The sequence below is a fragment of the Chelonoidis abingdonii genome, chromosome 4 (assembly GCF_003597395.2).
Source record: "Chelonoidis abingdonii isolate Lonesome George chromosome 4, CheloAbing_2.0, whole genome shotgun sequence".
NCBI classification, from domain to species: Eukaryota; Metazoa; Chordata; order Testudines; family Testudinidae; genus Chelonoidis; species Chelonoidis abingdonii.
In genome coordinates, this window is record NC_133772.1 from 85818821 (window position 1) to 85840703 (window position 21883).

Here is a 21883-nt window from a genome sequence, read left to right on the forward strand (position 1 = left end):
TCGGGCGCCCGTTGCGCAGGCTTTTCGCGCCGAAGTGGGGGGTAAACAGTCCCCACGTGCTCCGGGGGTGATCGGGCGACCCTGGAACTACAGACACACACCCCCGTCCTGCGCAGGCTGCAACCGCTCCGCTAGGCCCAGCGCTTGGCCGTTGTTATAGTAACTGCAGGCAGGCTGTTCCCCTCCCCCCCTCTCGCGAGAGCTCCTCTGGCAGCGGGCGGAGCAGGCGCTGGGGTGAGCTCATCCCGGGAGCTGGAGAGGGAGCGCAGCGCGGAGGTTCCTGCAGCAGCCGCCGCAACTTTGTTGGGTGAGTTCAGTGCGGGAGCTCGGCAGGTAGCGCGGAGCCTGCGGGGGCAGGACACCCTCCTCGTCCCGCAGCCCCTAGCCTAGGGAGGGGGGCCGTGCGTGGAGCTCGTCCTGAGCTGGAGAGAGGCGCCTCTTTCCCCTTCCCGAGCCTGGGGGAGAGTGAATGGAGCTGATCGTGAGCAGACAGACCAGACCAGACCAGACCGGCCGGCCGGCCCCCTTCCCAATCGAAAGCCGCCTCCTCCGCAGTCTCCAGAGTTCAGTGGTGGGAAGGGTCCTGGAGAGAACTGGCCACTCATGAGGAGAGACCCTTCCACGCCTCTTAATTTAATCTCTTTATCTCGTTCGCCCATCCCTGGGTCAGTTAGACCCTGACCCCCAAAACTGCCATGTGTCTGTGGGGAGCCCTCGAGCCTTGCGTGGCACTGATCCCGCGAAGAGCATGCCCTTGCACCCCATCTCTCTCTTTTCCTCTCCCCCCAGATTTTTGTGGGGGAGATCGTGGAGTGCTGATGTATTGATTCTATGTGGGGAGAAGGTCGCTGTTTCTCAGCCCTCCCTGGATGGCTTTAACAGCCCCAAGACAACCTGGGGGAAAAGTCCTGGGGCCAGGGACTCTGACTGGAGCTGATTTCCAATGAGGCATAAGGAGGAGGAAAAAGAAGGGGTTGGACATAAGGATTCCTCACACTCAGTCACCCTGCCCCCAACTTAATCAAGGGAAGGAGAAGCCGCAATATTAACTTGGCTTTTCTACCCCCCACCTTCTGCTTCTGCTCCTTGGATACCTCCTTTTTCAGCAAAAAAGTGACATGGACTTATCCGCCCCCCTCCCCCATGGTATTTTTCTCCCGTGAGCAAAACCGAAGGAGGTGGTGGTGGAAGGAGGAGGTGCAGTAGTGATGGCTTTTGTGTATGTGCGTTTTTTCTCCTTAGGAAGGGGAACGTTGAGTGGGAACGGCTCTGAACGGTCCCAGGGAGGGGAAGAAAGGAAAAGGGGGTAAGTTCTTCAAGTGAACCAAGGCACAGGTTGTTCTGAAATGGCAATAGGCAATGATGTGTTAGGGAATGTACCCATTACTTATAGTACTGCATGCACTATTTAATGAAATCAATAAAACAGATTAAATACCAAAAAAAGAAATCTCTTAAATGAAGTCAGAGAGACACATCCCTTCTTTTGAGGGGGTAGGGGAGGGGAAAATAATCAGATTATAAGGCTGTTTCCACTATAAGAAGTGAGTTATTTGATGCTATAAGTACACAAATAGCATTACTCTTTTTTTCTTTTTGTTAAAAGCCAGCTTTGCTTTGTAGTTGTTTTGACACCACAATAATGATGATGATTAGCTCATTTGAAGGCAGTGCTGATAATCTAAATGTTTATATTGTTGGGAAGGGAGTGGAGGAATGAAATGTTTGGAGGTGGTTAATTTCTTTCCTTGAAGTCTGGAGAAGTGAAATACAGGGGATACCTTAAACTGGATCTCATGGAATAAAGTAGCTGCTGTGTTTGTGTTTGAGGGAAACCAGGTAAAGAGAGAGAAGAGGAGGGGGCAGACTTCATCCTCATTCTTCACCCTTTTCCATTTTATATTTTCAAAACTAGTGACACTGAATTCCTCACTGTATATCTTTTCATGCATAAAATATACACATACACTGACCAATCATAAGGTTGATTATGTTCATTTAATGAGGAGTGCACCTATTCATTTCTGATAAAGCTGCAGTACGAAAAGGGAATAGCTCAACTTAAAGGAAAATCTCCTTGTATAACCTTGACTACTGCGTGTGTGTGTGACTTTTTACATGGAGAAGACATTTTTTTCTAAAATGTGTGTGTGCATTTCTGCGAGCAGTATTGCTCACAAGATTTCTTTAAAATAGTTTCTGCACTGAATATTTCAGTCATGCTGTTTTTAATAAATCCCTTAATGCATGCTGGCCTAAGTGTATCTGTGAGCTGTGTCCTTAGCTGATAATACAGTGTAAATTTGTTTTTGGGGGGTGGGAGGGGAAGGTGTCAGATTTCATTAGATTCCAGCTCTATCTGGGTAAACTTAGATTGGTGTTTCCTCTGGAAAGCAATCCTTTCATGATGAAACTCTGACTCAGACCCTTGACCATTGTGAATGCTACGTGGGAGTTAAGTGTTAACTTTCTTAAGTGTAAATCCTAGAGCAAAATTTTCTAAGGAGAAAATAGATTTTTTTTCCATAACATTTGCTAGTAGACAGCATAAGTGTTGATTGAATAACATGTAATTGTCATCTTTTTTTGATGGAAATATTGGTCATTATTTTTCTATTTAGAAGGTTCCATTGAGCTCCTTTCCCCCCTCCTTTTGGGGACGATCAGAAAAGTGGAAATAATGAAGCAAAAGTTTGCATTAGAAGTCTCAAAGAAATGGTTTAAAAATTGTATTTCACTGTCAAGGCTTTCATGCCTTAGGCCATCAGATGTCATACCGGTCATTAAGTCAGAAACACAAAGTGGGAATTTGAGATTTTTTGCTGGTAATATTAAAAAACACATTGCATTTCCTTTTTTAGTTCGTTTTTTTAATAGGAGCCTTCATAGAGTTCAGGAAGTAGAAGTGTCTGAATTACATGATTTGAATTCATTATTCAAATAATGTCTATCTTTGTAAGGATAGATAATTAGGAACAGAAAAACTTTTAAGTTGCCTGTGTAACAGGCTTACACATGGTCAGTTGATTAAGGAAAATGCACTTAGTATGTTGCTCAGCAATGCATTAAGTAGGTGCTACTGCTGTTAATTTGTGTTTAGTTGTTAGTATGACTAGTTGAGATGGAAATACAAGGTTAACAATTATGGTTAAGTGAACCTCTTATATTGCAAAGTGACAAGCAAAATGGGGTCACTGGCTGTGACTTGAATGTAGGAATCTGCACAAAGGTGGGAGTTTGTGACTACTAGCAGGTGTAGATGTGAGCGTCAGAATAAATAAGTCTAAGAGGGAAATAACTGAAATAAGAATGGAAATGAAATTTTAATTGGGATTTGTGCACTGCTGTATTCTTCACTGGTCTTTACTATTTCTGCCTTAACATGTCCGATCATCACTTCTTTGTTTGATTTTCTTTTTTTCTGCTCTTTTTTCTGTCTATCCCTCTTGGTCTAGCAAATGTCTTTATTACTTTCTTCATTTTTATAGCTATTGTTTTAAGTCTATTTTGATCATGTGTCCAAAAATCTTACCTCCATTCCCCATCTTCAAACTGATGGAGAGGTTTTTCCTTGTCTATGAACTCTCTTGCCTAGGGTATCTCAAGAACTTTGTTTGCATTCTAATGTAACTTCTCTCCGCAGTCTTACTAATATTTCTCAGCTATATATCTGACGCTTTTATTTGCAAAATTGTAGACTCTACTATTACTGAACATATATTTTATCTTACCAAAACAGTTATTTAATTCTGTTTTTGTTCTCCTTAGCAAGAGTATTTGGTTCAGGAAGATCAGATACTTGCAAACAGAGGAAAGAAAGCCAGGTGAAAAAAGGACAAGCCACTGAGAAAACACACAAGTTACTGTAGTATGTGTAAGAGTTGAGGCCCATTTCACTCTTTTGTATCAGCTTTCTGTATTATACTATAGTGTATTGATTGTATAGAAGAAAAAAGCACAATTTTCTCCATATTAATAGTTTAATCTCTTCAATAAGGGGTTTGCTGCTAACTATTTCAGTTCTTTGTGCTACTGGTTGGAAATCCAGGGTATCCTACTGTGGTGTGGAAACAGTTGCACCCTTGCTCTCATCAAAATTTTGATCACACAGATTGGTTGGCTTTCTAATGTTGATATTTCCAGTGCTTTAAAAATATTCTGATTGAACCTGCATGTTGGTTTGTTGGAAACAATATTTTATATTGGTGTTTCTTTGGCTACATGTTAACATGATTAATTTTTTAAACGTTTGTATGATAATTCCATAATATCTTTGTGTCTTTGCTTTATTTTCTTTGAAATCAGTGTTCAGATTATTCTTCTTTTGTTCACATGTGCAGTACCTGAACTTTTTCCAGTGTTCTGCACTATCTATCAGAAGGCAGGATGGAGGCTTTACTGTTCTGGAATTCCTCTTCCTGAAGAAAGCTTGCTTCGTTATTTCTATATAGTATCTAGTATGAAAATGGACTTCCACTAATTTCAAGTTACCTGCCATCCAGAAAACTGCCCACATTCTTTTCCAGGTTTTAAGAGACTTTGCCTAAAGCTTCTTTGTTAAAGGGTGTACAAACCCCAATCTGTTATTCCTTTAGCAATGCAGTATTCTGCATTTAAAACTAATAATACGTTAAATATCCTTTTTGTTAGCAGGAAAAAATACATGTTAGATTGTTCCATGGTTTATGTTTCCAGGGAGATATGACTCAGTGGCTTGGCTTCAAATAGATCTCTCTAAATGGGAAATTTTAAATAGGTTAATCTTAATATATCAGTGAATTCATTTTAAATGTCTAATGATGGACATTAAGATAAATTTGTTTAAAGTGGTATCTTATGAGATGTGAAAGGTTGTGGTGGTTCCTGTTTTTATTTAAAATAAAAACCCCAAACTGTTTGGGCGAGAGCTTGTACACTTTACCTTACACATGCTAGATGGATGCCTAAATATTATATCTTGAGGGTGCTGCTAAAAATGGCGATGGGACTATAACTATCAGTTAGTTTGAGTAGCAATATTTTAGTGCCTCAGACTGGTTCTAGCTTTTTCTAAGCAGTTGCTTTGTAAAACTAACATGATGCATAGCAGTCTCAGTTCTACCCATGGGTTCTAGATAGCAGTCTTATACTTTGGTGTCAGTTGGAACAGGGGTTCTCAACCTTTTTCTTTCTAAGGTGCTTTTTCAAGATGCTATAAAAACTCCCATGGCCCACCTGTGCCACAGTAACTGGTTTTCTGCATATAAAAGCCAGGGCTGACCAATTGCAGAGATTTTTAATTAATTAATTAGCTCTATTCAAATGAAGTTCTCTTTTAGGAACATTCACACAAAGAAAACAAAAATCTTCAGAACAACTAAGCTAAAGTTACGCTAAGCAAAACATGCTCATGGTAGATCCCAATCCAGAGTTTGAAAATCCCGCTTGTCTACTTGTATTAGTAAAGAGGAAGCTGAACAAAAAGGGCCAAACTCATTAACTTCTGCAGAATTTAAGCTTCCATGTTAAAAAGAAAAAGGAATATCTAGCCCTTATGTTAATGTAGATACCCTTTTCATAATCACTAATGGATGATACTTTTTACTGCGGTTACAAAGAGATCTGAATATATAAAACCCCTGTAGATTTCTGTTTGGTTAGATCAAAATTCATCCTTGCTGCTTCTGTTCATAGTACTTTTGAAACTTAAATGCCTGTTTCAGATGCTAGAATGATAAGTATCAGCCATAGAGTTGTATGCGGCTGTTCGTTACTGACAGACTTATTATCGTAGTCCTGGAAAATGCAAGATTCTGTAAGACAACTTGTCTGTGTATAAATTATCTGGATTATTTTTATGTTGAGATGTTTTGTGTGTGTACTTTCAAAACAGCATTTGCTAAGTGTTATTGGGAGATGGGGCCTTCTGGTTACTGCATAGAACTGTGAGACAGGAATTCCAAGTTGTAATCCCAGCTCTGAGATAGACTCCTTAAGTGGCTTTGGGCACAGAATTATCCGCTCTGTTCTAGTTTTCCCATCTGTAAAATTGGGATAACATTTACCTCACAGATGTTAAGGACTATTTCAGTGGTTTGAAAATGTAAAGTTTTCAAATCAAATAGGTCGTGGGGAAAATCCTATCTGTTGGCTTTTAAGTATTGATAACTGATGTATATATTACTGTCACACAACACATTTGCCTTTAAACCAGTTTATTCTTGTTGGTTTCTTTTGTTTTGTCTTGGTATGAAATGCTAACTGTAGTAGAAATTGAGGGCATCTATAAGGAAAAGTTGTCTTTCGAATCTGTTTAAGAAGAGTTATTTTCCATTGAAACATAGTCGCTGCCTGTTGGTATTGCAGTGTCAGTTTTAATAGTATCTTTCCTTCAGCCAGGAAAGTAAGCAAACATCTCGCTTCACATGTGTTGCCTACTTTGTTGTATAGCCAAGTACAGCTAATGGTTGCAAGAGGTGACACGTTGCTTGACGAAAACATGTACAAAAAATACATGTCGCTTTTCTGTCCAGTAACTACCTAGTTTTGACATAATACTGAAAAACTTTTAAGTTTTTGTTTTTGAAATTAAAATATTTGTTGTTTACTTTATGCCCTGTTTTGTTTCTAAGTCTTAAAATAACAAATTGCAGTTGTTACTTCCATGCTTAATGTAAAAGAATCATCTCTTTGTATTTCATATAGTCACCTGAAGTATACAGCGCTAATCTTAGACCTTTTGTACAAATATTTAAAAAAGAATGTGTTTTTCAACTTACAACTTTTTCCAATCTCTCTGGTTCAGATAAATGATGGAAAAAGTAAGCACTAAATTATGAAGCGGTAGTTGCAGGAATTTCTTAGCTGTCTTTTAAAAAATCCAAAGCATCTTGGTAGCAAACTTTTTGTGACTCAGCTAAAATGTTTTGTACTCTTTTCATGTTTAGTCCATTTTGTGTTTGTTTTTTTTTTGCTTGGGATATCAGTGGTGTCATCAATGGCTATCCACGTGCTTTAATTATGGCTGTGAAGTTTCAGACCTCTGTGGCAGAAAACCTGATTTCTCTTATCCACTGACACCTTAGGACCTACACACTTTTCTGCAAGAGACCAATAATAAAACATCACGTTTTTAAATGTTTGGCTTTGAACGGTGCAATAAAGTGAACTCTCAAACTTCTGAAGAGCTGATGCTTGCGGAATAAAGCAAACTTCACTTGCTGTTGCATTACAAAGGCAAGACCTACGTACCAGTTTAAAAAAAAAAAAGTAGATTAGAAATTAGGGGACAACAAATAATACTTTATATGCCCCTGAGAATGTGGAAAAGTAAATTAAAACTGGTAAAGACTTTTTTGAGAGGTATTGTCTCAGTGCAAATAGATATTTATTTTTTACAGATTCATATAATAACTAAAACTGCCACTTCACAGGAAAAGAATTATTTTAATTTGATCACAGGTAAGTATGTCTTGTAGTCTTGTTCAAGACAACACTTCTTTACTGAATTGGCAGTCTGAATTCTTTAGATTGTAAGAGTGAACTACTCAGTTAAGGAGCAACACTGTTTGGACTAGATATTTCCCCTTCTCTTTAGTCCTCTTAATTAACCTATGTTTGCATGGAACTGTTTAATTGGATGGTGGCAAAGTAGGTATTTGTACATGTCTCATGTAAGTGGATACTGCACTGTGCAGAGTAAATGTTAGTGGGCCTGCCAGGTTTCTGCTGAATACAATCCAGGCTTCTAGCATTAAATGCATACTTTTGAAAGACTAAATTGGATTTTAAGCTTCTAGGCTATGCTGAAGGACTGAATAATTCTACAAGTTTTATATGTTTAATATTCTAATCCCTTAAAAAACAAAACAAACCTCAAAACTTCTTGACTTCATAAATTAGTATGTATCTTTTACATACTACATTACATTAGCAATATTATTGTAGTTTCAATTCTGAAGTTGGCTAAACCTTTTGTTGTACATATTTTGGTGAGTTTTTTTCTAAAAAGTAGACCAGTGGTTCTCAAACTTTGGGGTCGTAACCCCATTTTAATGGAGTTGTAAGGGTTGGCGTTAGACTTGCTGGCTCCAGGGTCTGGGTCTGAAGCTGAAGCCCTGAGCTGGAGGGCTTCAGTCCTGGGTGGCAGGGCTCAGGTTACAGGCCCCTTGTCTGGGTCTGAAGCCCTTGGGTTTTTAGCGCCTCCCTCTCTTCTTGCTCAGGGCAGTGGGGCTCGGTCTTTGGCGGCTGGCCGCCCCCCTCCCCCTCTCCCCATGGCAGCCGGGTTTGGGTAGGCTCAGGCTTTGTTCCCCCCCCCCCCCCAGGGTTGAGTAGTAATTTTTGTTTTTAGATGGGGGTTGCGTTACAAACAAGTTTAAGAATCTCTAAAGTAGACCATTATATTACTGTTCATGGTTTTCAGCAACTTGAACAAAGAATGAAACCTAGAGAACAACTTTCAGCCTAAAGCAAACTTGTGAAGGCAGAGAAAGAAAGCAATTTACTTGGCCAGTTCTTGTTCTTGCATTTTCCCTCTCCAGTTATTGAAAAAAGTCATGTCTGAATAAGGCTGTCTTCCTAACTGTCCCACTAGGCTTTCTGCTGCCTCCTGCAGTGAAATCATCAGCCTGTATTTGACATAGCTTTGTTTCCATGGAAGTTACTGTGATGTCAAAAAGTCAGTATTATATCTTCACTGCAGGTATCATGCAGAAAAAGTAGAGGTGATATTTATTAAAAAACTAATGCTTCTGTTAATTAGAAAGGAATTGTATGTTTTTTTCCTAAGATGAAAAGATGGGTGTCGTTTTTTTTGTTTCTTGGCTTTACTAAAGGCTTGTCTACGTTGGGAAATTGACTGCAATAGTTGTTAGGGAATAACTCCCCATGTGGATGCACTTATTCAGGATTGAGTGTCTTTTTCCGGTTTAGTTTAGTTCATATTTGAAGCAGATTAAGCTAACTTGGAAAATGGCACTCTAATTCCTGAAAAAGAGGATATGTTTAAACTACCACTTAATGTCAGTATAACGTATGTTGCGCAGTGTGTGAATAAGCCACCTCCCTGAGAGACATAAGTTACAGCGATCTAAACGCCGGAGTGGACAGTGCTATGTCGGCGGAAGAGCTTCTCCTGCCGACATAGCTGCTGCCGCTATGGGTGGCATTAATTAAGTCGATGGGAGAGTTGTGGGTGGATTAATTAAGTCGATGGGAGAGCTCTCTCAATGCAGCTGTGCCTCTGTAAACTCTCTAGTGTAGCCATTGCCAGAGTGTCCACGCAGGAAGATATTGTAGAATTGCTATTCTGCTTTAAATTCACATCTTAATTTATTGCAGAATAACTCACTCCTGTAGTCAAACCCTTAAGCTTTAAACCTACTTAGATTTGTTTGTCGTTTAATAACACTGTCATGACATCCTTTAATATGAGCACTGTGGTACAAGTGTTTACTTTCAGATGTGAAAAGAGAATTTTGAAGAACCATCAGTATACTAGGCTAAATGAAAAGGGAGACTAACCTTTCTCCCCTCTCCCCCCAATGCTAAAGGAATTATCTGTTTGTGACAATAAAATGGATATTATGGATTTAATCATTCACATAAATGTTGATGCGGTCAAGATTTGTAAACTGAGTGGTAACTTAAAATGACGTGAATAGCAATGAACAGGTAACTCTTTTATATGACAAGATTCAGTCCATCCAGTTAGAAACACTGCTTTGGTAAAATGTAACTAGTCAAAAAAGCATTATATGTTGACTGCCAGTTCGGTCAAACCCCAATATTTTACAAGTGAATGCTTTCACGCTAGAAGCAACTGAAAGGACATTTTGCAATTTTTTGTAGTTGGATAACTACCATTTTATTCCTTTCTTTTAATGTGTTTAATTTCAGCATCTCATTACTTAAAGGGAGATATTTATCTTAAACTGCCAACAGGTTTATTCCTGTCAAGGACAAGAGAGCACCCGTTGTGGATGTGCTCTTCAGCTTGCTCAGCACCTGATACGGTATACAGTTTTCTGAAAACTGGGAAAACAAATACTTATTTCAGACCATCTGTGCAAAATGGGGGGACAAATGTGAAAGTTAGACTTCGGTCTTTTCATTGACTTTTATTATTTATAATTGAATTTCTGTAGTGCACAAGCAAGATTGATGATGGGTCTGTATGTGATCAATAAGTGTACAACTAAAGAAGACAAATAACCCTGTGCAGGATTGGAAGGGGAAGAGATTTTGGATATTTATGATTTTTAAAATTGCAAATTTGTATTTGTTGGAAGTGTCAAGTATTCCCAATGACTTTTTAGCCTAGCCTTTATTAATTGGTTGATTTCTCATGGATGTCAAAGCAGAAGGCTAGGAGATTTAAAGATAGAGAAGACAGTCACCTTATAAACAAGTTCAGGGAGAAGACATAAGGGGCACTGTGGAAAGAGATGTTTGTGTGGGAAGCTGACAGGTGGTCAGTTGAGACCAGCATCTTGGGCAGATTGGGGCATGCATGATGCTTTAAGAAACAAGCAGAGAATTAGGGAGAAGAACAGTTGTAGAGAGCTTTGAAAAGGAGAAGCTTGAAGTTGATGTGGTAAAAGGGTATCCAGGGAGAGAGTGAGAAGTCAAGGAAATTATTTTTTGCAGCTGTGTTTTGTGTGGATTGGAGAGTGGAGATATGGGTGTTTAAGGAGACTGGAGGTGGTAATGAAAACAAGAGGTGATGAGAATTTTGTCTGTGATCTCCAAACTGTGGGGCATAACCCCTTAAGGGGATGTGGAGGGTGCAGCAGGGCCCAGGCTAGCCCCCATGGGGCTGTAGCTCTGCTCCAGCCCCAGCTGCAGCTCCACTCCACCCCAGCTCTGGCTCCAGCCACGGCTACACTCTGCCCAATTCTGGTCCCAGCCACAGCTCCACGCTGCCCTCTGCTCCATTGTCAGCCCAGCTCTGCCTCATTCCCTCTCTGTCTCCAGGCCAACTCTGCCTCTAACCCCAATTCCTCCTCCTTCCCCAGTTCAGCCCCCAGTTCTGTCTTCAGCCCAATCTCCTCTGCTGAGCCAACTGTGCAGTAATTTGGGGGTGGGAAGGCATAAACAGATTCCGTTACTGCTAAGTGGGGGGTGTGACAGTAAAAGTTTCGGCACCACTGGTCTAGAGAAAGAAAAGATAAGATCTTAGAAATCTTTTGGAACAAGAAGAGATGAGATGAGATTTGGACACAGCCTGAATGTATGTAGCAACAGAAATAGAGTCAAATGTGATCACAAAGGCCTGAGAGATTGGGATGATTATCTTGTTAACAATGATAAAGTGGAGAGTAAAGGGAGTTTTGGTGGAAAGATCAGGAGTTTAGCTTTGGCCATGGTAAGTTAAAGTTGATAGAACATCCAACATAAGAGAGTGGAGAAACTGATATTTGGGTCTTGTTGGAGGGTAATGTGGGTTTGCTGTATTCCAGTAGTAGAAGAGATTTTTTTAATCATTTGTGTAAATATGCTAGTTGAAACTGTGAGCTGAACAGATCATCCAGAGAGAAGGTGTAAAGGAAGAAGAGATGAGGCTAAAGAGATGCTTTCCCCCTCGTTTCCCTGTGGTTCCCCCTTGGAGAGTGAGAGGAGGGATGAGGAAAACCAACCAGAAGAAACAGAGAGATAGGGGAATGCTCCCCCCCCAACCCCCGCTGCAAAGAACACAATCAGATTGCTAGGCCTTGGGCATATAGTAGAACCTTTACACTCACAGCTTCACATAGGCCTTTTCCTAGTATGATTAGATGACATAATGGCTAAACACATGTGCCTTCTTATACTAGAGCTATTGCTATCACCAGTGATGCAGCCTGGTGATGGTAGTACATTTCTGCAAAAAATGTTAGTGTAGATCAGGGGTAGGCAACCTATGGCACGCATGCCAAAGGTGGCACATGAGCTGATTTTCAGTGGCACTCATGCTGCCCGAGTGTTGGCCACCGGTGTGGGGGGCTCTGCATTTTAATTTAATTTTAAATGAAGCTTCTTAAACATTTTAAAAACCTTATTTACTTTACATACAATCATAGTTTAGTTATATATTATAGATTTACAGAAAAAGACCTTCTGAAAATGTTAAAATGTATTAGTAGCACGCAAAACCTTAAATTAGAGTGAATAAATGAAGACTTGGCACACCACTTCTGAAAGATTGCCGACCCCTGGTGTAGATACTGGTTTAAGGACTCTAATGCTGTTTCTCATTTACAGTTATTTTAAACACATCTAGGAATTAGATGTTCATCTTGAGGTACTAGACATAAAGTTATAACAATGGATATTGAAGAAGATATATTTGTTTTTGTGTGACCTTCTGTACTCCGTTTACATTCTTTACATGGAGCAAGAGTAGAGTTTCTGATGCAGGTATGTGGTATTTCAGTAACATTTTACAGGTGGCAACAAAAGTTCTTGGCTCTTCTACAGTATGTGGGTGTTGCTTGCATATGCTTGCAGCTAAAGTACTTAAGCACCACTGAGAACTAACATTTTTAAAATCAAGTAATTATATGCACAGTATGATGCAGAGTACCCCTGTTTAAGTTGTGATTGGTTCATGCACCTACACTGTTCAACTGTAGCTGATAAATCAGGTAAAAAACCTTTCAATTTTAGGGGTTTAAAGAGATGTTGCCAAATAAAATATTCTTTTTGAATGCATGCATATTTTTTTAAAGAAAACAGATATCCGTATTTGTGTTACTAATAAGTTACTGTGTATTGTATTTGCATCACTTGATTTTCGATGCAAATATTTGTATTTAAGAAATAAGGAATAGCAACAGATACCTTCTTTGCTGTCACCTTAATGCTCAGGTGTAGGTGAAAGAAGATCTTGACATTTTGGAAAATCTTTTGACCTCTTAGGAGCATGTCTACACTACAGTCTTATGTTGACCTATGTCCACATTTACCCTCCTTCTCTCAGTGGTGCGTGTCCTCATTAGGAGTGCTTCCACTGACTGAAGAGCAGCAGTGTGGTGGGTGAGAGCCATGTCCTTCAGCTCCATGTGGCGCTCCCCATTCCCAGCTGGGAGTGGGGAGCCTCCTGTCTGAAGCCTGGTGGGAAGTTGGGGACAGCCTGTCCTGCTTTATTGTCAATTTCATGGCTCCAGCACCCAGCCATGAAATTAACAAGACAACCAACAGCTGATGTAAGTAAGGCAGTGTCCACAGAGATGCTGTATTGCCCTAACTACTCCGACACAAATTCTGTGCCTCTCATGGAGGTGGAGTTATTTTCTCAATGTAGTAGGGAATTACAGCAGCAGGACAAAGAAGTAGAGTGTATATTGACATAATTAGGTTGATGTAAGCTACCTTACATTGACCTAACTGTGTAGCGTACACCAGGCCTTAATCAAGTGTCTGGTACTGAGAGCATAAGGCAGCAAAGTTTGGTGTCAGTGGAGTGCATCTTTTTCAAAGGGCAAAAACCAAAGCTGTGCTAACGATGAAGTGCCACTGTTGTTTGGCTGAAGTCTATATCTGTTGGTCCTAAAAGTCATTAAGGTGTTTATGTACAGTATGGGCAAAACTTGAGGATATGAGTTGTCGTTTCTAATTCAGTTATTAACTTGTATTTAAAGGTTTCTTTGCTTTGGAAAAGAAATCCAGTAGACTGCAAATTTCCATAGCTGTACTATAGTGTAGCCCTTCACAAATATGTCTGACGCCTGGTTATTAATGATGATTGAATATTTGTTTGCTGTGTTGGTCCCAGGATATTAGAGAGAGAGTGGGTGTGAATAACTGTCTCTGGAATTAAACACAACAGTTGTTTTTCACAACAGTTTAAGATAAGAATATTTTATTAGGTTTAAAGCGTAAAGAGAAATGAGATTAGCTGACTAATTAGCAAATTGGAATTTAGTCAGGACCCCGAAGCTAACATCTGTGTACTTTGTGAAAAGTGCCAAGAGATTTTAATTGACTTCGTTTGCTCAGGACCCTAGTTCTACATTTTATCCAGAAGGCGGCATCTCCTACAGAATATCATATTGCCCGGTGACCTCATGTTTGGGTATTGGTTCAGTATTGAGTCAACCTGATCTTGTTCACTTATGAGTGCCTTTGAGATGGCATTTCTTTCTTTTGTTTATATTTGTATAACACTCATCCTCATAGCACCTCTCACTCATTAAAGAGTTTAACCATCACAACATTCTTGTAAAGTATGGTAATAATATTTTCTTGATTCAAAAAAATAAGCATATTTAGACACTAGTGTTGTGTGACTTGCCTGGAGGGTGCACAGGTAAACTGCAGAGCCAAGAATAGAACTCAGAGTTACTGACTTCCATTTTTTTGCCTGAAAAGCGACTAAGATTAGTAGAATAATGTTCCAACAGAGTATGTGATGGTGCTACAAAATGCTATATTAAGTAACTCAATAAACTACTTTGGGCTTTTTTTGCCTGCTCAGACTCCCATTCTTAGTTTGATAGTAAACTATTATCATACATTTTGAGCTGTAATAGTAAAGAGACACACAGTATATAAAACTGCAGAATGAACAGAACAAGCTGATGCATGCAACAAATAGGACCATGAGGAATCTGTAAACCTGAAGTGCATTTATAAAACTGTCAAACCAAAGGCTGCTAGAAGTACGTGTGTTTTAAAAAATTAAACTAAAGGTATAACTGGGGTAAATATCCAGTAAAGACTGAGAAGTTTTGTTTTACAAGTTGCATTTTGACAATCTTTCTGTGCTCAAGGAGAATTGTATTAAATTAGATTTAAAGTATTATCTGGCTGCAGTGAAATAAGCCTTGTGCTGAGAGCCTTTTTAAAAATGAGAAATGAGCCTCATGTTCCAACTCAACATTTCCCCCATTTTAGTTGGTAGCTTACTGTATGTAAATGCTTGGATAGTGTTGTTTTTAGTTTTAAATCCCACTAGCACAACTTCTTACTTTGCTGGAAGCACATTCTCATAAGACATATGAGATGGCTGTATTTCTGGAAACGAATTGCTGTGCTGCATGATGACTTGAGGATTGGTTTAACTCAAACATTATTATAGTCTTAGGTCTGCATGTCATTCCTCTGAAGTTTATTGGGAGTATTGGAGAAGTTCACAAAGATTGGGTGTTAATTTTCCTTGAAAGTCTTTTCTGAATGCTACCAGCTGAGCAGTATTTTGAGATTTTGCTTCAATGAAGCACTATACACTGATATTTCTGTCTTGCATATTTCTGTCCTCAAACTGCAGCATGAGTAATCTTCCTTTCTTAAAGTGTTTTGCTGTTAATATAGAAGAACCTTTTTCATTTTCCCTGAGTAGAGATACACTGGCTGAAATCTGAAGGTTAGTAAGTATGCTTTTGTGGTTCTGTACACCCTGATCCCTTGCCTAAGATCTGATACAGAACTCATTGAAGTCAGGTGGTTCCAAGACCACCTCTATCAGCACTTCAATCTGGGACAGTTCCTCAGATGTGGGAATCTCCCTCACATGCTCTGTGGTGTAGACTGATGCAAAGAATTCATTTAACTTTTCTGCAGTGGCCTTGTCTTCCTTGAATGCTCCTTTAGCACCTCAATTGTCCAGTGGTTCCACTGATTGTTTGGCAGGCTTCCTGCTTTTGATAAACTTAAAACATTTTTTTTGGTTAGTTTTTGTCTTTTGTTAGTTGCTCTTCTTGGCTTGCCTAATTATAGTTTTACACTTGACTTGCCAGAGTTCATCATCCTTTCTATTTCCTCAATAGGATTTGACTCTGAATTTTTAAAATACTCCTTTTTGCCTCTAATCACCTCTTTTACTCTGTTTAGGTCCAAGAGAGGAATATAGCTGAACCACTCTAACTTTTTACTTTTAACTACAATGCTCCTGTAGTGAGTTTCATTGGTGTTTCCTCTGCCCACAAGGATGCTAATTTTAATTACATTATGGTCACTCAGCGTGACCAACTCTGTCATTCCTATATATTTTATACCCTGATATTACCACATCCATGGATTATCAGAATTCCACCCACTTTCTGTGATGCCTATTATATCAATATCCTCATTTAATACCAGGCATTCAAGTTCACCCACCTTAGACTTCTTGCTTTGCATACAAACACTTATAAAATGTGTTAATATCTAGTAGTTTACCTTCATGTCAGGGCTTTGGAGCAGAGCCCAGAGCTGGAGAACGGACCAGTAGATTTTTGCCCGGAGCTGGAGAGGAGGAATTCAAAAATTTGATTGCTCCAAATCCCTGCTTCATGTGATGTAATTGAATGAGACTCTTTCATATGATTGTTTCCCTTCAGTTCATACCAGTGTTTTATCAACTTCTGTCCTTTCTTCATTAATACAGCTATCTAGATTTCTTGAAGTCCACAACCTTCATAGCCAGTGGACAATTCACCATGTGGTTTTCTTGGTCATCACAAACCCAGCTGCTTGTATTTCTTATAATCAAATCCCTCAATTATTATTACCTGTCTTTTCGTAATAGCTGGGGTCCCCTCCCCAGGAAGGGTATCCTCGGTGTGAGAGGAAACCATAACATCATCTGGAAGTAGGATCCCCAATATGGGACCATTTCCCTCTGCTCCAGCTTGATGTTTTCCTTCCTCAAGACATTTATTCTCCTGAATATCACAGAGGCCGTCATACTGGAGGTGGGGCCATTTTACTATGTCCTGGAAAGGCTTGCATATATATCTCTCTGTCTCCCCTAGTTCCTCCAGTTCAACCACTCTGGTCTCAAGTGCCCATCCTGTTTCTCTGAGGGCTACGAGCTACTTGCACTAAAGGCATACATACACCACCTGCCCACAAAGCAGGTAATCATACATGTTGTTGTATTTAATGCAATAAAATGGATAGCCCCCACTCTGCTGCTAGACTTCTGCCTGAATTAATTTAACTTCTGTGGCTTTTTGGGGACTGGGTTGGGGAAGTGTATATTGGCTTAAGTTTAGGGAATATTAGGTATATTTGGCGCTCACACTCCCCCTCCAAACAGGAGTTTTGTGAGGAAGTTTACTGCTCCTGTTCACTAGCTCCTCTGGTTGCTTTGAAGCTGCTTTTTAAACCCCTGTTTTACCTGAGTAGCCCTGTCTCCTGGTTAACCGATCCTAAAGAGATTAGGGATCAAAGCCTTGTTAAGAAGTTCTCCATCTTGCCTACCAGGCCCCACTAGGCTCAACACGACGCTCCCCACAACAGACCGCATTATAAACTTCCATCAAGCAGACACATTTCAAGCAAACTAACAAACAACAAATGCACTCCAAAGGCCATGTTGTTGCTCCTGCTTCTCCTGGAGAACTCCCTCGCAAAACTCCAGCTTGCTGTTTCTGTTCCCCAGCTATCAAGAGTCCATTGTAATGTTGCTTATCAAGATATTTTAAACCAGTGGTCACCAATCTGTGGGGCATATCCCCACTGGGGGAGTACAGAGGAACACTTGGGGGGGCATGCAGCAGGACCTGGCCAGCCCCCATGGGGGGTGGGTAGGGAATGCCATGCCCCCAGCTCTGCTTTCAGGCCAGAGCAGCCCCCAGCTCTGGTTCCACCCCCAGCTCCACTCTGCTCCCCGCCTAGCTCTGTCCTTAATCCCGCTCTGTCCTTAATCCCTCTCTGTCCACAGACCAGCTCTGCCCTTATTGATGCTTTGCCCCCAGATCAACTCTGTCTCTAGCCCCAGCCCCTCCCCCATCGCCAGTTCAGCTCCCAACTCTGCCTTCCGCCCAAGCTCTGCTGCTGAGGAAGCCTTGGCTGTGCTGTAATGGAGGAGCTCTCCCCGGTGATAAAGCTTGTCTACACTGCCTATGTCGCAGCACTGCCGTGTTGTAACATGGGTAGTGTAGACATACCCTAAGTAATTACATGCAAAAATAAACTGTTTAAAAAAGCATTTAGGTCACAAAATCCAACACTTGAAAATTAATAGCAGATTTATGGATGTATATGCAACCTTAATTCAGACCCTTTCAGTATTTATACCTGCCCCTGGAAATTTCCACTACCTGCGTCTGACGAAGTGGGTATTCACCCACGAAAGCTCACGCTCCAAAACGTCTGTTAGTCTATAAGGTGCCACAGGATTCTCTGCTGCTTTTAATTCAGATACTGTTTTTTACCACAGCATGGACATAAAAGGGGTAGCACTAAATCTGGCATTTAACTTTTGTGTGCTTTACTTTTGCAACTTAAATAATGTTCTTTTAATGTAGTTTTTTTAGGATATCTAATCCATAAAATGTATGTATGTACACACAGCAATGTAGTAGTGTAAAATACAGTCAGATTGTTTAATATATGCCAATATGTGTACTGTTATAAATACTAAGTCTTTTTAAACAACTGTATTTGCTGAGCTTACATGAGCTCTGAAAGGTTGTAAACAAGTTTGGATAAAGAAAAATAAGCTACGCGTAAAACATTTAAAATACCTTCTGTATTTGGGGTCTGAAACTAGTGTGAGTAAGTATATTTTAAAAATCAGACATTTTCTAGGATGCTTTGTACAACCACAAATGCATAAAATTGGTGGTGATGGGGAGGGGAGTTCAGCTGTGGTTTTCAGATCCTGGGTCTCCCAGGATCACTATTAGCATTTGAACGTCACCAATGGTTATTTTTCAGTCTTGAAAGAAAGTCCCTGCTTGCAGCTTTCTTAACAGACTGGAGTTCCTAAAGATGCACGTGTCATGCACCTTTCCCAACCATCCCAAATGGATGTCAGGGAAATGGCCCCTGTGATCCACCAGCACTTGCAACACCATTGAGAAGTATCCTTTTTGGTTTATTTACTCTTTGGCAAGGTAGTCTGGTGCCAAGATAGGAATATGCATTCTGTCTATAGCCCCTCCGCAATTAGCAATCCCCATCGCAGCAAAACCATCCACTATGTTCTGCACATTGCCAGGAGTCACTACCCTTCTTAGCAGAAGTCCACTGATGGCCCTGCAAACTTGGATCACAACAGATCCCGCAGTAGATTTACTCACTTTGAATTTATTTCCCACTGACTGGTAGCAGTCTGTCATTGCAAGCTTCCACAGAGCTATTGCCACTCATTTCTCCACTCTCAGAGTAGCTCTCATTTTAGTATTGCTGTGCAGGGCTGGGGAGAGCTCTTCACACAGTTCCTGGAAAGTGGCCTTATGCATTTGAAAGTTCTACAGCCACTGGTTGTCATCACATAGCCGCATAACAATGCGGTCCCACCAGTTAGTGCTTGTTTCCCGGGCCCAGAAGCAGCGCTCAGCTATTTCAAGGTGATGTGTGACTGTCGCTAGCAATTGCAAATTGCTCCACTCTGTCTTCCAGCAGGGCTGCTTGCGTGGCATCGCATTGTTCTGTGCAGCAGTCCCTGTGTAAATATTGTAGGGTAAGGCGCAAGGTGTTTGTAACACTCACAACAGCAGTGTACAGCTGAGTGGGGTCCATGCTGTGGCAATGCACAGGTAACCCAGGCTTACGAAAAAAGGTATGAAAAAGGCTTGATTTGTTTGGCATTTATTTCAGGGAAGGGAGGTAAGTGCACCATGGGAGGCTAACACCATGTTCTCAAAACCACCTTTTCAAATGTTTTGGTCCCATAAGGCATTGCAAGTCCAACCCAAAATTCAACTCGTCTACATGCACTGTGGGATAGCAACCCGTAGTGTAATGCTCCGTCCGTCGATGCAAGCCCTGCTAGTGAGGATGCACTCTGCCGACACTATATGTGTAGTATGGACCCACAAGACTGACTTGCTTAAAGTGGAGGCTTGATGTCGACTTACATAAAGTCAACTTAACTTTGTAGTGTATACGTGGCCTTACAGTGAAAAGCCCTAATCATTTGGTTGACTTCGGTAACATGAGTAGTTCCATTGAATTAGTGGGACTACTCGTGCTTAAAGCTTGGTAGGTAAGTGTTTGCAGGATTGGGGCCTATACACCTGATCCAATGTCCACTGAAGTAGATGAAAAGACTCCCATTTGGCTTCTGTGGGCGCTGGATCAGGCTGTCTGCAGATGAGACAAAGCAGAGAGTGATAAGGGTTGTGGTTGACCAGTCATGTTAAGTTAAACACACTTCTGCGAGTAGGAGAGGTTGTTTAATTGTTTAAAACACGCACATATATGTTCATACTGATGGTTTTTTGTAATCAAACTGTTATGGTGGTTACACATACAGTGCTTTTGTATCAGGTATACTAACTGGTTCCAGCACACTAGACTACCCCCTCAACCTTTTTTTGTTTTTGGTTTTTTTGCACATCTTTCACCAACTATTGTGAAAGCAGAATTAATTATATTGTAAAAATAAGAATGGATTAAAGAAATGTTGTATGTACCTTTAAGCAGAAATAAGAAATGTTGAAATACAGGTGCCAGGAAAAGAAACATTAGGCATAAACAAGGGTGCTAATGGCGAAACATTAACAGAAGATCGGTAATAGTTAAGTAAGGAAATAAGATATGCATGGCTAGCCCAGGTAAACTTATCAGATTCTGCTTCCTTTGTTATCTTGCTAAATGCTCCCCCCTTTTATCTGTATAAATAAGATAGTTTGTGTCTTGTATGGTGCTCACATTATCTGGGTGTATTAGCAGAGCGCTGTGCTAATAAAACAGAGTGGTCTGACAAACTGTGAGTCCTGAGTCTAACTTTGACACTATCCTCTCCTACCCTGTTAGTTGTTGACGTTTGTCTGTTGTGTGAATATTGTCATGTAAATAGTGTTAGTAATTGTCTACTTTAATATATCTTAACTAATTTAAGGTTGTGTATTTTCTTGAACTGTTTGAGACATGGTCCTTGAAAAAGAATATATTTATTATGAATGGAGCTGTTAGGGTCCATTAACTGAGCGGAGAGGCTAGTATTTGGAACAAAGATCCCTGAACATAGTCAAAATTTTTCTTGTTACAAAACAATCTGGAAAGGCTATCACAGGGATCCTTAGGTTCTCTTTGTGCTTCATGCTAAGTCTTGGCGATAATGGTTTGAATAGAGGCATTTGGGAGAGGAGTTTTGTTACTTGTATAAAATACTGTGCTCTGACTGCTGGGTAGTTCTAGGCCTTTCCCTTGACAGGCAATAGTGCTCCTTTGTGGGTTCCTGCTGTTACCTGCCTGGTCTGATATCCAAATTCTGACGTCTTTGATAAGTATTTAAACAATAAACTTAATTGCAGAAATGAAGTCATGAACATGAGCTCTGTTGGTTCAGGCAGAATCACAGTGGGGCAACCTAGCTAGCAGATAACTCACCAAGAACTGGTAACAGTATATAATATATATATTAACAATTGACAATCAATACAGAGAAACACCTTAACAAATAGTAACTGTTACTGGGTCAACTACTAATTGCTGCTGCGCAGAGTAAGAGTGGTACCCTTCACATGAATCATAACTAGAGTTCCACAGTTTCAGTTTTTACCTGGTAAATTGCGAGGTTTTTTTTAATTGAAGGAGTTTGGTTTTTATTGAATTACACCCATTTATCAATTCACTCAGTGTTTTTTCAGGTTCTTATTTTTGTTAAACTCTAATGCTTTACGTGATTGTTGTATCCTGCAGCTCTGCAGCTGAAGCAGTTCAACAATGTAAAACACAGAACGCACACATGGTGGAAGTTGGAAAATCAAGCAATATTTATATCACTCTGAGATTGGCTCACAAGGAGATGCTTCCCGCTTATTTCTTTGCATCTGTTTAAATAATCAGTCTTCCACAGATAAAGAGAGTTAAGTTAAACCTGGGACAAAAATACAAATCTGTGCCTTGTCGCAGCCCAAAGGCCTCTGGCCTAACATGGCGTCTGGATGGCCAATTGCCGGTCATCTAAGGGTCACACTAGTACTGTGTGCAGCACCGTAGTGCGGTGTGCAATCTTAGAGGGCCGTGTGCAAGTTCCCGCTCTTTT

General features: G+C 40.4%; 1 protein-coding gene across 6 annotated transcripts in view; it reads left to right on the forward strand.

Moving 5' to 3' along the window:
* Positions 1-209: 209 nt before the first annotated feature.
* SIPA1L1 (signal induced proliferation associated 1 like 1) overlaps positions 210-21883 on the forward strand; it is a 391350-nt gene continuing 369676 nt past the window's right edge. For 3 of the 6 annotated variants that reach the window (XM_075065409.1, XM_075065414.1, XM_075065411.1), the window contains exons 1-2: positions 210-307; positions 1243-1306. The gene's annotated coding sequence lies outside the window, so the exon portion shown is untranslated. Of the gene's footprint in view, positions 308-1242; positions 1307-7379; positions 7441-21883 lie in introns of all 6 variants that reach the window. The other 3 variants (XM_075065412.1, XM_075065413.1, XM_075065410.1) reach the window with 2 other exon arrangements.